Here is a 13552-nt window from a genome sequence, read left to right as displayed (position 1 = left end):
TAGGTGGCGCCCGAGAACGCGCGATGGCGGCCCAGGTGTTGGGGCGCCGCGTGGCCTTTTGTTGTCCTGCAAATGGCCTCCGCTGTTGGCTGCTGCGGCGGGTTGAGCTGAGCGGCCCTACGCCTCGCAGGCCCTGCGTGGGGCCTCACACAGCGCCCGCTGAGCCTGGAGGGGCGAGGTGATAAAATCTCCTGTTGCAGCAGTCCCAAACTCTGACGGGCAGTGCTCATAGACAGGCCGCTGCCAGGCAATGCGGCGCTGGTACTGCACATGGGATGAGGCTTCAGGGGAGACCTAACGCTACACGAGCCAGCTGCTGTCCTAGCATCCTCATAGGATGGCTTAGCTTGGAAGGGATCTGGAAACCCACCAAGTTCTGACCGCCAGCTGTGGGCAGGTTTGCTGCCCGCTGGATCATTGCCCAGAGCCCCATAAAGCCTGGCCTTGAACACATCCAGGGACGGGGCACCCACTGCTTCTCTGGGCAGCCGTGCCAGGGCCTTACCACCATCACAGTGAAAATCTTCCCCTGACAACTAATAGAACTCTAATAGTTTAAAACAGTTCCCCCTTTTCCTATCACTATCAGACCATGTAAAAAGTCGGTCTCCCCTGTGCTTATAAGCTGCCTTTATATAATGGAAGGCCACAGTGAAGTCTTCCCTGTGCCTTCTCCAGGCTGAACAAGCCCAGCTCCCTCAGTCTGTCTTTGTAGGTGCTCCAGCCCTCCCGTTGCCCCTGTGTCCTCCCCTGGACCGCGTCCATCACTGGAGGACGACTTAGAAGCCTCCAGCTGCAGGCTGGGGCACTGCTGGACCTTGAGCTGGACACAGCCTGTCTGCAGTGCTAGCTCACAGAGCAGCCATTTTAGTCCTGTAGTCACAGGCAGAGCAGCTGTGCTCTCTCCAGGTTTGGCCTAGATGAGGATAAACCAATACATAAAGCTTGCCATGCTTAAGAGCTGCTTTATCTTAAAACTACACCAAACCGAACTGCATGTAGTTACTAGTAGAAGCAGCAGCAGCAGGTGAGCTTTCTGTCCTCAGCCTTGCCACCCTGATTCCAGTTTCACTGCTGTCTTTGTTGTGCTGAGTTAGTCCTCCACCAATCTGGTGGTGTGAATCAGTTTGCTGTGAGAACTTCAGCAGGGGAATTTAGCATGAGCACAGGGCTACAGGCTGGAAATCCAGGCTACAGGCAAGATCTCCCTGACCGTGGCCAGTAATATACGTGCTTGTTAGCAGAGCTAACTGAACTGAAGCCACACGCTGCATATGGGGCAAGTTTTGAATGGGCAGCAACATTCAAGTCACAAGACTTCTGTTTGGAAATGAGAGCAAGCCTTTATTTTGTGTCATGGCAAGACAACACAGGGGAGAGGAGGAAAGGAAGCCTGGGAATCTCACCCCAGCCTTATTTATTTTATTGATTAGTGGCTCTTGCGGGTTTATGCTGAGTCTTTATTCTTCCCTCTTCCTCTGTTCTTTCCCTCGTCTCTAAAGTTCTCTTTGTCTCGAAACTCTGGACCTTGTTTTGAATCCCTGCTCTGCCTTGAGCAGGAATTATGTTTGTCAGGGCACCCAAAGGAGGCCATTTAGCTTTGGCAGATTTCTGGGTGGAGGCTGAAACTGCTGTTGTTTAAGTTTTCAGAGAGAACCCCTAGATAAATGAATCCAGCTCTTTCAGCTGCTGCCAATTCCTGGCAGAAAGGTTACATAAACATACTCTAAACCTCAAGGGTATTATAAATAAATCTTATAAAATATTAAATTTTGTTAATCTCTGAATGAACCAAAACGGTGCTAAACTGATTTAAAGCCTTTGTAAGAAAAGAATTAACCAGGTGTCTTATAAAAGTCCTGACCTCTTTCTCAGCGCGCTGACATTTGTTTCTGGCCATTCTGTACCTTCACCACTCTCATTAAATTGCTTTTTTTTCTTTCTTTCTTTAAACAAAAACTTCACATATCATGAATAGTTATCAAAAAGCTTCTTCAAGTCTGTATTGATTGTAGCACTAGCAGAACTGCTAGTGGCAACAGAGGCTCGCTTAGGTAGAGATCATTTGGTTATTGCTTTAATATGGGACTTCTGGGGAAAAAAAAATGTCAGAAAATACTGATCAGTTACAACCAACAACTGTTACAGATATCCAGATAGTACTTGTCAGCATATAAATGAGAAAGAGAGACCCTGAGCTATCCCATGATAGCCAAGCAGAGCCTGACATATGAGAGGCCTACTTGTTTTCGGGTGCTCGTGCCTGAAAAGTCATCATACAGAAGAGGAAGGGAGAAGAAACCCACCTCAGGATATCCAACAGGATGGAGGCTCAGGTACTGACTGGAAGATGCACCAGTATTGCTAACCTGTAACGATGAGAGAAGAAATAAGAATGGGGATCTGCACTTGTATGGGCAAAGATATATTCCTGCCCTCTCTCATTTTCCTCTGCTGAATAATCCTGGATTCATTCCAGTATGAGAGTTAAGGAAAAAATCTTTGTGGAGTAGCCGTAGTATTTCCTGTCCAGTTGCATGCCACGGTGAACAGGCACATGGCACTTATTTTTACCTGAACTACAAAAAATACTCAGCCAAAAATCTTTGTTTAAAGGGAGTACACTAACAAAACATGACTAACTGCAGTCGTTCCATTCCTGGCCACGGAATAATACATTCATGCATGTGGTAACAAGCAGTGAGCTACTTCAAAACACACTTATCCCATTTTAGGTGGTTTAAATAATGAAGTCTTTAATTGCAAAGGTAGGTAGAAAGTTCCAAAATGACGTTGCAGTGAAGGGGTTTCATCTTTGTTGCTGCTGCATATGTTTATTTTTTGTGGTTTTGTCTGTAGATAAATGTGCTTACAAACTTTCATTTCTTTCTCATTACTGTTTTGCACTCCCCAGTTTCAATCACAGGTGAAAACTGCAAGAGGTGCTACACTAATGACCGTGGAGAACAAAGGTCTCTAATTTATGAAGCATGAGGACCACTGTGTGCTTCCCTGGCTGTGTGCTGAAGGACTGAACTGACTGTCCTGAGCGAAAGCAAACAGCTCTTTTTTCCATGTCCACCGACACCTTTGCCAACCGTGGGCACACTCCGCTGCACTCGGCAGGAATTGCTGCCCACCTGGTGTTCTCAAACCTCCTGCAGCTTTACCTGAGGTTCGGCTTTACTCCCATAGGTGGATCTCTCGATGAACTTTAAATATGCCATCAAGTACATTTATGGATGTTAACTAGCTTTCAGATATTTCTGATTCATGCTGCAGAGCTGTGAGTGAAGCAGTGGGTATTCAGGTCATGCAACTTCTGTTGCACGATACCTTTCGATACCTATCTTTTCTTAGGATAGTCTCTTATCTCTTTTTAGCCAGTGGAGCAAAACAGGACTTTTGCAGAGAGTAACTCAGAATAAGGACATAGTATCAGCACACAGATCATTCTAATTAACCTCAGACTCTCTCCTAATTGCGGGTTACTAATCCTCTCTGACCAAGAACCTCTCCACTGCTGTACCACGCTCTCCAAGTACACAGGCAGAAGCAGAACTTGGAGCCAAGTTTTCAAGGGCTTAGCACATAGCTGCTCGGCTTCCACTTTGATATCAAAATGAGAAGTTCAGAACTGAGAAGGCAGTGCTATTTATCTAAGGCATTCCTTTGAAAACCCAGCTCTCTGTGGGGACAATGCACTCTCTTCAGAATTTTGGCTCTGGTTTTTCAGGAGCCACCCTGAAAACTCCATGTTGTCATGAGAGATGACTTATCTGTCTGCCCTTGCGCAGAAGCGCAGGCCTATGCAAACACAGCTTGCTTCCATGTTGTTGCCTGGAGTGATATCAGATGCAAATACAGGGAGTATTTGAATGGAATTCACAAAGTGTATGCTTTTAAGATAAAGCAGAGCCAAGTCCTGCTGCTGCTGCTTTGGATGCAAATGTATTTGTAATGAACTCTGCTTTTGTACGTGTCCCTTATCTTGCACCTGTTATCATCTTTGTTGTAAAAAGCTTACAGGTAAGCTTGCCAAACGATACGCCCCATCTGTGCTACCTGGATAAACACTGTTAGCAAGAAACATGCAAACTGAAAAGCCACAAGTTCTTGACGGACAGGTACCCGTGCTGTTTCTCTAGCTAGCAAGGACAAGGTCTCTGTGTTCCTTCAACAGATTGCCAGCCTTTTCTTGTTTGAAATTCTTGTGAAGTTGTTGGGAGGGAGATGAGAAAGAGGAAGCTTGGGAGTGTGCAAGCTGGTTTTTGGCATGCAGATGAAGTCAGTTGCAAACAAAACAAAGATTTCAGTGGAATCTACAAAGTGAATGCTTTTTAGCCAGCACTAAGATAGAGCTGTGTTGGAGGCAGATGTGTTTGTTGTGAATGCTACTCTTGTTTAGATCTTGCAACCTGAACAAGCACTTGGATGGACGGAAGGTGAATAATGGAAAACTGCATCACCAGGCCTTGCTCCTAAGAAGACTGGAAAGAAATGACCCAGCAGATAGGGCATGGTGAAAGTCCTAAGGCTTTACAGTGAAGAAACAACAGTAGGGGAGAACAGTTTGTTCTGGGAGCTTATCATGTTCCACTGAGCTCTCTACATTGCCCTGTGTTGTTTCATTTCAGGAACTTGTGAGAGGGAGAACTACTGAGTAACTAATGCACGAGGCTGGTAGCTTGGGTTCTGAAGGCCTACCACTAAGTTCCTGTGGGCAACATTTTGTACTCTCAGATGGTCACATCGGAGAGAAGCTGACACTGGTCCCTGGACCAAGTCATTTTTAACTGACTTGCATACTTAGTGCTCGAATCCCAAGGCCTTTTGGATGTACAGCACACATCACTACTGCGTATTAGCAGGGACGCGGGGAGTTATGAGACGGATCCCAACCAAGGAAACATCCCTGGGCCTGTTGCCACCTTTGCTACCTGAGGCAAAAAGGATGAGACCAGCAGCACTTGGTGTGCCTGGGTACAGACCGCTCCCTGCTCTGCCATTCATTGGCTGCCTCGTGCTCCCTGCGCAGGCATGCTGCTGCTTGCTGCTTTTGTGTTAGAGCAAGGTAGAGGGTAGAACTTGGCATCGTGAGCACCCTGTCCTAGACCTCCAGTCATAAGGGAGTTCACCGAATGGCTTTATCCAAAACAAAAGACACTAACAGGGCATGTGTTCCTGTTGCTGCCTACCACATGGGGTCTGTATGTGTAAGAACTAGGAAGGGCACCTCAGGCTGTCACTGAGGGTAACCCATAACCTGATTTCTCTGGCAGAGTCCACGGTGATGGCAACTTGGCACTTGGATTCCTTGCAGTAGACACTTCTGTTGTTTAAAAAAAAAATAGTGGCCTGAGGGGATCCCTCTCCATTATGGTCAAGGAACTTTAACCAGGCTTCAAACTCTTGCAGGGCTGAGCGTGCTGCCTGGCAGCTGAGCAAAACATTGCAGGTTTGCTGGCAGTGATACAGCATCCCAAGCACCCTTGCTTCCTCCAAGGCTCTTGTACAGCTTGTACAAGGACTCGGAGAAAACTTTCCATTCAGAATGGGCATTCCTAGGTGCTGCAGGGCCACCTTCTCACTACTGGGCAGTGTGCCAGTCTCTGGGGAGGAGATAATGCTTTGGGACGCTCACATGTAACAAAGATCTAGCAGCAACATGTCCAAAAGCTACAGGTCTGCAAGGACGCAGACTTGCATTCATTCCACATTAACCTTTGGTCTCCAGCTCCCAGTGGCTCATGATATGAAACTGGCCTATCCTTCCTTATCCCAGCCCCCCGTGGCACGTACCAGGCTGTCCCCATTTGAGCAGGCCACGCGGTCAGCAACTTGCAGGAAAATGCCTCAAACCCCGCTAGTTCCTCACTGAAAATATAGTGCCTGCTGAATGCTACTGATAGCCACAGTTCTCTTCCTGTCTTACACTGCACAGTCTGTAGACAAGGGCCTTTTATGGCCAAGCAGGGAAAAGAAGCCCCAGGAGCCTCAGAAATCTTTGCAGAGGTGAGCAAACAGCACTTCAACTCTGTGTACCTTTTGTGTTTTCAAACAAAAGCCTGAAAAGCCCAATGGCAATTAAGTTTTTGTTTATATATACATACATGAATAATGAAAGCCTTGCCCTGCTGACTGGGCTTCCTGGCAGGAGCTGAGACACCACAAGCATTCTCATTTACTCCTATGCCTTTTCCTTTGCAAAACTGTTTCTCCCCCACGCCATGACACCTGTGGGTTGGTCCCAGTCTCCTAGGACACCTGCATCCCAAGGCCACACGTAGCCACTCCAAGCTGTGGGTGCTCAGTCCCTTTGCTGACCCTGTTGCTGGAGTGTGACCTGGGGGAAAGCAGGGCCCAGCTTGGCCCACGGGCTGTTAGTGCAACACAGCTGCCTTCCAAAGTCTAACTCCACATTGTTCACCTCTCACAACGCAAGCATAGCCGCACTGTTGGCAGCTCACATGGCTGCCAAGAGATATGTTTCTGCTGCAAGGGGTTGGAAGTGTGAGCACTGAGAGGTGTAAAAGAATGCAAGGCTGCCAACCCTACTGAAATATCCTTGAAGGACAGGACAGTTTTATATCCTCCAGACCACACGGGACCATTGCAGGATGGAACGGCAGAGTATAGCATGGAGGTGCCTGTGTAGGTTCCTGGGACACTGTAGTGTTTGTTCCATGTATGCTCCTTTGAAAAGGATTGTTGGGACGATACCAGGTTTCCTGGGGTTGGTCCCTGAGGTGCTAAGGGATGCTGTTGTGCAGAAGATGCTACAGCTGGCTTTACCAACTTAATGGCACCTCCATCCATGCATAGAAACAGCACCTTGGGGACTCAAATGTTTTTCCTGGCAAAATCTTGGGCGCTTGCAGCTCCTCAGAACAGCAAGCAGGGCCTGACTTCTCAATTAGCATCCTCACTGGCGTAGAGATGGCACGCTTACCTCAACCAGGATCTGTCCCTCCAAGCTCTGCTTGGCCAAACATCTGTCAAATCCAAGCGGGCGAGGGGAGGGAACTCATCTGGGCAGAAACTGGGAGGGACATCTGCAGAGAGCTCCGGGACACACACATGGGAATCTGCAGTGGTAGGCAGAAACGTTCTCCTCCTAAAGAGCCCCGTACCACCCAACCATAACTGGCCAAGTACAGCAGTTGCTGGGGAAAGGATGCCTAGCTACTGCCTGCTTTCTGCTCCCTCCCCCCTCCTTTTTTGTTTTTCTTCTCTGGTGCTATTGGATCCTAAAGCATTTCTAAAACTCCCTTTAGAAACTGACTGTACTCAAATCCACAAACAGACCAGAGTTCAATTCTGAGCATTATGAATGGTCACGCTAATTAAATGCAGCTAAAATACTGAAAAGGGATGCAGAGAAGACAAAATTAATGATAAAACACCCTCAGAGAGCATAGGAGGAGAAAAAGCGCTGATGTAAAAAGGCGATTTATGGTGATTCTCCGGTTGCTGAAACAGATGAATTATTGAGAACCTTACAGGAGAAAGGAACTTTAAGTTGGAAGATTGATGACTAAAAACCATGGGGAAGTAATCCTTTTTGCATCAGTATGGCAAAGCTCAGTCCTGGGAGGCAGGTCACCAGAGGTCAAGGCCTAAAGTGGAAACCCTGAGCTGGAGAACTCCTCTGATCAACTCCTGCCCCCACACTGCCTTCTCTCCACTCCCTCATTAACAAAAGGAAGCTGCATTTCGGTGGTGTGATTTCTCTCAGCTGCACAGTTTGGCTCCTAACCAAAAGCTTCAGCCTGATGCAAAGATAAAGTAAGTTAGTCTTGCTTCATCCTGAAGTTAGCAAGTTATTAAATGTGGATGTTACTGCATTTTGGCATATGTGGGATTAGGGAGTCATTTTCTCATCTTTTATTCTACACAAGTCATTGTAATCATTTAACACAAAAATATTTTGAGAGGGATTCAGTTTAGGGAACTCATACGTAACTGTGAGTTACTGTGTGTCCTTCCCTCAGTTACTGCATTACAAATAAAGCGAAGAGAAACTCCTGTACCATTGTTATTCCTTCCTATAATCTGAAAACATTGTATGAAAAGATGATCACCCATAGTCTATTCAGTAAGTAATAATCCAGCCTCACCTGCAGTTCCACTGCAACAGAGGATGGCAACCTGTGGAAAGTTAGCATACTGATGTTCCAAACTTTTCTTTTGGGTGAACGGAGTTATGCATTAGAATGATCACACTGTTACGTTTGGACAATTATATTGTCATATGACCATCGCTGGCTGTAATTAGGCATAGTTGTCTCACTATAAAATTGCCATTTTCTTTATTTCAGGAGGTTTCAGACAACGGTTATTGCAGTTGGATGGCATTTCAAGAACTGATCTCTATCAGACGCCTATGGTGAGTCACATCAGCAGCAGAACGTGGCGAGTGTGGTGGCACAATGTCACGTAACAGCAAGGCACTCTCTTGTTCTAATGTTTTAATGACAGCCCTCCGAATTAGACCAAGTTTTCAGAAAGTGCTTGTTATTCACACACAATGATTTGGGTTGCAAAAGTGGCCCGGGAGGATAGAGCTAATAAAATAAGCAGCTAGTTAGAACAAACTTCCCCATTTCATTTTATTGTGTGGAGAACAGCATAGTTTTCTCACACAAGAAAGGCACTGCTGTTGTCTGGAAAGTTTCCATGTGGCCCCGCAGCTTCCACATTGCTCCAAACAAAGCTGTCAATCAGCAGTTTGCTGTACTTTCACTACTGTAGACTTGAACATCTCTATGTATTTCACAGATTGGCTTCATTTGAAAAGCAGTCTATAGCTGTAAACCATTAGTCATTAACCAGGCACCTGTTAGCTGCAAAATATTAATCATTAATCTCGTACTCTTACATGAAAGGTCTGTACCTTCATTTGGTTTTTCTTGATTGAAACATTATGTCTTGCAAATGAAATAGAAGATCAAGGGCTGGAGCACCTCTACTGCGAAAATAGGCTGAAGGAGCTGGGCTTGTTTAGCGTGGAAAAAAGAAGGCTGCAGGGAGACCTTCTAGTATTTAAAGGGAGTTTATAAACAGGAGGGAAATCAACTTTTTACATGGGTAGACAGTGATAGGACAAGGGGGAATGGTTTTAAACTAAAGGAAGGGAGATTCAGATTAAACACTGGGGGAAGTTTTTTACTGAGAGTGGTGTGTTGGAACTCATTGCGCAGAGAGGGTGTGGATTCCTCATCCCTGGAGGTGTTTAAGGCCAGGTTGGATGGGGCCCTGAGCAATCTGATCTAGTACTTGATCTAGTGGTGTTGTAGTAGGCGTTGAAAGCAACATAGTGGTTGGCAACCCTGCCTGCAGCAGGGGTGTTGGAACTCGATGATCCTTGAGGTCCCATCCAACCCAAGCCATTCTATGATTTTATGATCAACTCTGTGTTTCTTCTGTCCCAAAGATGCACTTGAGAAGCCATCCGTTGTGCTTCCTTGCATCTCAGAAGTCAGCAAACCTGCACAGTTCGGTCCTGCCTGCTAGCCCTGACTACATATGCACAGCATGGCAATTATGGCAGGAGGAAGCCTGAAATAATTGCGTGTTTGGAGCATGAGGTTCATCTCTAGCCAGACCTCAGACTGTGCTTTCCACAACATTAAGATTGCTGAAGGACTCTTATATAAGCCTAATTGACACAATTAAAAGAATGATTCCTTACAGATGCGTGTTGCTTTAGCAACCTGGGGCGAGGGGAGCCAAAGTGCCCTCCGTTTTTAGCAAAATAATATTAATCATAATAGGTAGAAGCACTTTATCCATTTTACAAGACTCTTGCTCTGGAGCCAACTGCCTTACCGTGTTGCAACAAGAATCACTGTACTGGAGCTGTAATAATTTGAAGTTGAGCTAAAAGTCTCTTGGTAATAACCAAAATTACATGGAGACAGAAATGTATTCACATTGGCGTCTAAATCTCCCAGGATGTAGGCAGGAGGATTAGTTGTTCAAGGCTTTGATTCTGCTGCCATAGGAACACGGGGTGAAGAAAAACACCAGGGGTGGCTGTAGAGGCAGGATGAGGCCCGAACTGCTCGGCCAAGCTTTGTCTTTCCTCAGGGTCCAACTGCCCGGTCAGATCACTGTAAGCAGGTTTAAATCCACCTGCAGCTTCCTGTGTTTTAGAGGGACTCCGAGCAGCTCCGTGGATATGCATAGTAACATGGCAGCAAGTCTCCTACCTCCCTCCCCTGCGGCAAGCCAGAGCTGGAAGGGATGCTTTATAGACTGGATCTATGTGCTTTTATTCCTGACTCTGCTTTGCTTGTCCCAGTAAAACTGCAGGGTTTATCCAAACACGGTCTCTCTGAAATGTAAAAGGGACCATGAATTATCTGAGACACACGACATACGACTTGCTTTAATGAAATCTTTTGATGTAAGGCCAATGATAGGTATTTTAATCACTACGAGAGTTGCATCAAATTTTATTATTGGAACTAACGCTATTCTAAACTCGGTCCTGACAGCCTTGCAACTTAAACGCAGTCACGCTGTGTTGCTGCGGAGTACAAGAAAAGCCTGAAATCAGTGCTGACTGGGACTGAACAATTCGATTTCCATTTCCAAGGTGAAGATGCAAGTGAACAGTGTGGCTCAACAAACACTTCTGAAAAGCCTTGTCTTTTGGATGATCGTGGAACATCCAGATGAAAAGGGATCTCAGGAAGCCATCTCTACCATCCCACTCTCTAGAGATACGTTCATTTTATCTCTGTCATTCCTGACTAAATTTTCTCTGATCACTTCTTAAAAAGATTTACAATCCCCGGGCAATCTGACTTAATGCATCACTGTCCTCATTTTTAGAAAGCTTCTCATAATGTCTAACTGAAGTATTTACGCTGAAATTGAATGTCTTATTAATCTCTAATATCTTTGTGTTTGAAGACTCATATCTTCATCACATTTGCCTTCACTGCAGCGAGCACCTCCTTTCTCCAGCCTTCCCTTAAAGCCGTGTTTTTCCAGAGCTCCGATCACACACATTGCTCTCCCCTGAGCCTGATCAGTGTTGTATCCCTCCTGAGCACGGTGCCCCAAGCCAGACTCGTGGAGCTCCAGCTGAGTTTTGCCAAGACTGTGAAAAGTGGAAGAATTACTCCACGTACTTTATAGCCTCCTTTTTATAGCCTCATCTCAGTATGAAGTTTGCTTTTTTTGAAACAGTATGTAAGCTCCAGAAGGTTTCTGCAGGGCACCTCCCTACTCTTTGCTCCTCGGTCTGCTTTTGCAGTTGATCAAACAGAAAACCTTGCATTTTTTACTCTTTAATAGCGTCTTACTTTTTTTTTCCCCTAACAATTAGTGTGCAGTGTGTGTTGTGTTCTAACCCGGCAGGTGGCTGAGCTCCACACAGCTGTTTGCTCGTTCCCCTCCTTCCGAGTGGGAATGGAGAAGAGAACTGGAGGGAAAAAACGTAGAACTCATGGGTTGAGATAAAACTATTTACTAAGATACAGAAAAGGAAAAGGACAATAGTTATGACTCTCTCTCTCTCTCTCTCTATATATATGAATGTATGTAACAAGAAACACATAAGCAATTGCACACCACCCGTCAACCATTGCCCAACTTGCCCTCTGAGCAGCGGAAGAGGGAGGCCTTGGCTCTGTATAACACTGTGTAGCAGCAACTATAAACACTGGTGTGTTATCAGCATTGTTTTCATCCTAGAACTAAAACCAGCATCATTCCAGACACTCTAAAGAAAACAATTCCATCCCAGCTGAAATTTAGACAATGTGGCATTGCTCATTTGAATATTAAACTCATATTTCTTCCAATTTACTTCCATTTCTTTCAAGCTTTCTCATACTACTTCGTGTTGGGATCTATAAACCTTCAGCTTTGCTCTAATTGTAGCTCCAGAGCCCAGGTACAACATGTTCACATTCAGGCTGCACGTGGCCCCTGTGCTGACCCTGTTCCAGGTGCAGTGGTGTGATTACAGCTGTCCGACCTGTTGCACCACTGGAGGCTCAGCTCGTCCTGATAATAGTGCAGTTATGTTTACTGTCCTTCCAGCTCTGGCAATTACATCTCATTACACCACTTTAATTATTCAAACACTGACATTAGGGTGATGAGACTTAGAAAATTCAAAGAGAAAAAAAGAATTCATTTTGACTTAAATGTCTTTTATTTAGCTCTTCTCTTGAGCTGTGTTTTCTTACAACACATTCCTCATTCTGTCACAACCACAGTCACGATGTTTTTCCAACATCCCTGGAAGACACTCCCAGGCTCTGCTTCTGCCAGGCATTTTTTTATAAAAAAGAAAAAAAAAAAACAACCAACACAACATTTCTAATACTCAATAGAATCACTGATGTTGGAAAAGAAGTCTAAGACCATCTGGTCCAAACAGCAGCCCACCCCCACCATGCACAGTAACCACATCCCTCAGTGCCGCATCCCCACATCTCTTGAACACCTCCAGGGACAGTGACTCCCTCAGCTCCTGGACACTGCTGGCAATGTCACTGTTGAGTTGTCACGTTCTGCCATGCTGTCACTCGCAGTCAGGAAGCGTCATTTTGGTGTCTATGGACAAGAACTGAATCATACGTGTAACTCTCTGGGATTCAGACCTCACGCCACCTGGAAGAATAATCCAGGAGCAGTTTGACTCCGCGTCATCAAAGAGCCTTTCTGACAACTCACAGTTATTGGAGAAGCACTCGGAGAGCCTACAGCACAAAGGGTTAAGTGCACGAGGCCTCTTGCATCACCCCTTGGTGCCTGGCTGGCTACCTGACCACATCCTACCTATGAGGAACTCAGAGTTACACAGCCTGCCCAAAGTCCCACAGCAACTAAACCCGGAGCGCAGGTCTCTTGCTATAGCAGCTGGACAAGGCTATCTCACTGGCACGTTTTATTGAAAACTCTGCTAGCACTTAGAGAGCTATCTTGTTTTGCATGGAAGCTGTACCTCTCTGTGAAAACTGGCTTTTCCAGCCAGGAAGGGCACGTGGCAGGATCTGTCTCTTGCCGAGAGGCTTCATTACACTCAATCCTGCAGACACTGAGATCTTGTTGGTTTGTTGTTGTGCATAACCAGTTCTAAACTGCGACCTGAAAAGTGACTCAGTATGCAAGGAGGACTCCTGCACCTGGCTCCTGTGAGATGCTGTCTAGTGCAGCAAGACCTCCCGTGGCATGTATTCATTCAACAGAGCTCTGCTGGCACAGGGTACTGGCATGCACCATGTGTGTCCTAAGCAAGCAAGGGGTGCACGGAGCCCAAAAGACATTTGATCTTCTCTCAGAAGTATCTTGCACATTTTTTATCTCCTGGGGCCATTCTGAGTAATGTGGAGAAACTCTGAGCTCAGAACTTGCAAGAAACACCCACGGCTGAAAAGAATTACAGTACGGGATCAAAGGCGTTGTGCACTGCAAGGAGCAGGAACTCTTTCTAAGGTAATGGTAATGCACAATTGGATGGAGTCTTGCGGTTGAAATCCAAGGACATTTTAGAATGACCTGATTTGTATTTCCTGGTGCTAAGCTG

At 45.9% G+C, this 13552-nt stretch overlaps 1 long non-coding RNA gene across 1 annotated transcript; it reads left to right on the top strand.

Annotated features, from left to right (window-relative positions):
- The first annotated feature begins 63 nt into the window (after window positions 1–63).
- Window positions 64–12355, top strand: LOC121109653. Its single transcript, XR_005857580.2, has 3 exons — window positions 64–7788; window positions 8322–8389; window positions 10503–12355. It is a non-coding gene; the product is annotated as an uncharacterized LOC121109653 (long non-coding RNA).
- Window positions 12356–13552: the final 1197 nt, after the last annotated feature.

This window comes from Gallus gallus, chromosome 2 (assembly GCF_016699485.2).
Source record: "Gallus gallus isolate bGalGal1 chromosome 2, bGalGal1.mat.broiler.GRCg7b, whole genome shotgun sequence".
NCBI lineage: Eukaryota > Metazoa > Chordata > Aves > Galliformes > Phasianidae > Gallus > Gallus gallus.
Note: the sequence above shows the minus strand (reverse complement) of the source record. Positions and strands in the feature narration are given on the sequence as shown.